Source organism: Peromyscus eremicus, chromosome 5 (assembly GCF_949786415.1).
Source record: "Peromyscus eremicus chromosome 5, PerEre_H2_v1, whole genome shotgun sequence".
NCBI classification, from domain to species: domain Eukaryota; kingdom Metazoa; phylum Chordata; class Mammalia; order Rodentia; family Cricetidae; genus Peromyscus; species Peromyscus eremicus.
The window spans coordinates 70,851,017-70,854,258 of record NC_081420.1 but is presented as its reverse complement, the minus strand read 5'-3'; the positions used below and the strand labels follow the sequence as shown (position 1 = coordinate 70,854,258).

The 3,242-nt window shown below is 40.0% G+C and overlaps 1 pseudogene; it reads left to right on the top strand.

Moving 5' to 3' along the window:
- Positions 1 to 701: 701 nt before the first annotated feature.
- Positions 702 to 2,722, top strand: LOC131910550 (translation machinery-associated protein 7-like; annotated as a pseudogene).
- Positions 2,723 to 3,242: the final 520 nt, after the last annotated feature.

Genomic DNA, 3,242 nt, shown 5'->3' with positions numbered 1-3,242 from the left:
CCTCATTTGTTAAAAGAAAAAAAGAGAGGAAAGTTTCTTAGCTGCTTTTTGAGATGTAACTTGAGAGCCATCAAAATGGTAGACTATGTATGGCCACTGCTAGGACAATCCATAGCTCCCTTTTCTGGAGGTGCTGGTCCCCACACTCGGCCATGTCTTATTTTCATCTCTTCTTTCAGAAGCCTGCACCCGTGCTCTTGGTGTGTCTGACCCGAGCACCTCTCTATCTCCAAGCCTCCTGTCTAAACAATCTATTCAGTTCACAGTCCAGCCCTGCTTCATAAACTGCCTATTCCTGAAACTGGTCTACATCAAACACATGAATCCTGGTTTTCCCTGAGTCACAGTCCCAACAAACTAGGGGAATATGTTAGGGGTGACAGTGTCCCTGTCCCACCACTGACAGTTCTTCCTCAATCAAGCCTCTCCGGAAGCACCCTCACAGACATAACCAGAGCTGTGTCTCCCTGCAGTCAAGCTGTCTATGAGATTAACCCTCCCACATTATGTGAAATAAATCACATGCAAAATTCTACTTATTGCATAGTATCACTTATATAAAATGCATCACTTAAAGGAAAAATCCATAAATCAGCACCCTATGTTTGATCCCTAGCTCTGGAAAGAAAAAAAAGGGAGATGGGAAGGAAGGAAGGAAAGAAGGGAGGAAGTAGTGGTGTTCAGGGGCTAGGTAAGGCAGACTAATTACTAATGTTTCTTTTGGAGGTGGTGGAAATGTTTGGATTCTAGATTATTGTGCTGACTAACACACTCTGTGAGAGAGTAAAGAGATGGCTCAGTGGTTAGGAGCACTTGTTGCTCTTGCAGAATACTCAGGTTCAGTTCCCAATACTCACATGGTGATTCACAACCATCTTTAACTCCAGTCCCACGGGATCGAATGCCCTCTTTTGACCTTCATATACAGGCAGCACACTCATACACATAAAATAAATCTAAAAATAGTTTTAAAAAGTATTTAAAAAACCATTGTATTATACTTTTTAGAGCAATATACTTTATGGTGTGTGAATTATGCATTTTGAGTCAGTATTGTGCCCAGTGCTGGGAAGGAAGGGATATTTCTCATCTATAAACATCTCAGCACAACACTGAGACATTACTGTGTAAATTGTAGAAAGTTTTATGTACTTTTCTGGTAGATTCATGGTACTCTATGTGTCTGCTTTAAATGTAATGGTTAAAACAATAAAGCAACAGGACATAGTGACACACGCCTGAAATTCCAGGACTTGGAAGGCAGAGGCAGAAGAATTATTGTGAATTTGAGGCCAGCCTGGTTTACAAAGCAAAACCCTGTCTCAAGCCCACCTCCACCTTCACAAAATAATACTATAACGGAGTTGAAGCTTTCTGAAACCAAATTATTTATGCTCAGGTAGAATGAATATTTAAAGAGCTGTAATATTGAAATCCTATTTGGATTTATAATTTCGCTTTTCCTCATACATTTTTAGTATTCTTTGTTTTTTTAATATTCTATCTCAGAAACAAAATCCATCATTTTTAGAGGTGAAGATCGCATCACAAAACTTCTAGAAGTGGTTCATAAAACACCTTTAACTAGATAAAGAATGAATCAAACCGAAGATGTGATATATCATAAGTTACAGGTGAAAGACTTGTGGGTTTTTTCTTACTATCATAAAAGTTCATTCATGAAAACATTAAATCTGAAAAATCCATGGCCCAATGTTTACATCATAGTTACCTAGATCATCTGAGGAGACCTGGATTTCTGTGGATGAGCCATTATGCTCATGTCAAGGCTGCCAATTCACTGTACCCCTAGTGTTACGACCAAACCCATGGTCTACTACTAGCCATCTCCACAATTATCTGTCACATGACCATGAAAGGACCCAATTCTGTCACTATTCCTCAGACATGATGGCTGGGATGTGATCAATGATGACTCCTGGCCCAAACTTTTCTTCCACTCGGCAGAGTGAACTTGGCTCCTGGATTCTCTTCAGTGGCTCAGAGCTGCCTTGAACAGAATTCATGGTCTCCTTCAGATCTGAGGAAGACACCACCGAAAATAAACATGCAAAGAAGTCAGGACATAGGAAGCTCTTTATAATTATCTCCTGAATGCTGTCAAATCAAAACAGAACATAGGCAGCAAAGGCAAGCCTCCTGGTAAACAATGTGTGAAGAATATATGCTCATCCTTAGAAAGCATTCTGTAGAACTGACAGTCAAACTCAATAAATAAGAGACCTCATAATGTACAGACACCTTAACAGTTCTTCTCTGGCTTGTCTACCATGGCTGACACGCCACTGGCAAGAAGTGACATTTCCAGAAAATGTGAAAGCTACTCAACTATTTTAACCTCCAGGTTCTTCTCAAACAGAGTTTTTAAAAAAATTGCTTGAGAGGGTCTGGTGAAGGGGCTGTCTGTAGGCGTCATGTCAGGCTGCAAAGGTGGCAAGAGGAAGCCCCTGAAACAGCCCAAGAAGAGGCCGAGGAGATGGACTAGGAAGACGAGGCTTTCGAGCAGAAACAAAAAGAGGAGAGAAGAAACCGAGGAGCTAAAAGCCCAGGCCACGGGCAAGGGACCCATGGCCACAGGTGGAATTAAGAAATCTGGCGAAAAGCAAGCTGTTCCTCATATCTGAGATGACGGTAAGCCTCTTCCATTCCTATTTAAACATCTGGATGCCCTGCCATAACATCTTGGCCATCTATAGTTAGAATGAAGTGTTATCCTGGAGCCTGTTGTACGTTGTAGTAAACTTTTGTAATAATAATAACAATAAATAATACAATGGTTATTGTCAAAAGAAATTAATAACTTTAATCCTGTGCTAAAGATAAAAATCCTATTTTTAAAATCTGTTTTATTATTAATTTTGTTTGTTTTTTGAGACAGGATTTCTCTGTGTAGCCCTAGCTGTCCTGGATCTTACTTTGTAGACCAGACTCACCTCAAACTCACAGAGATTCACCTGCCTCTGCTTCCCGAGTGCTGGGATTAAAGATATGTGCCACTACCGCCCAGTGAAAATCCTATTATTTAATGATCTCGCAACTCTAGGAAATTTAAATCAAGTAATACTAACAAATCAAATAATTTGCAAGTTTTTGTTTCAGCCTGAGTTTTCTTTTCTTTTTCCCTTGAGATAGGTTTTTGTCATATAGCCCATGCTCGTCTGATCCTCAAGCTGTAGTGTCTTGATTGATGGAATTGCAACAATCACGATGTTAGAATATAC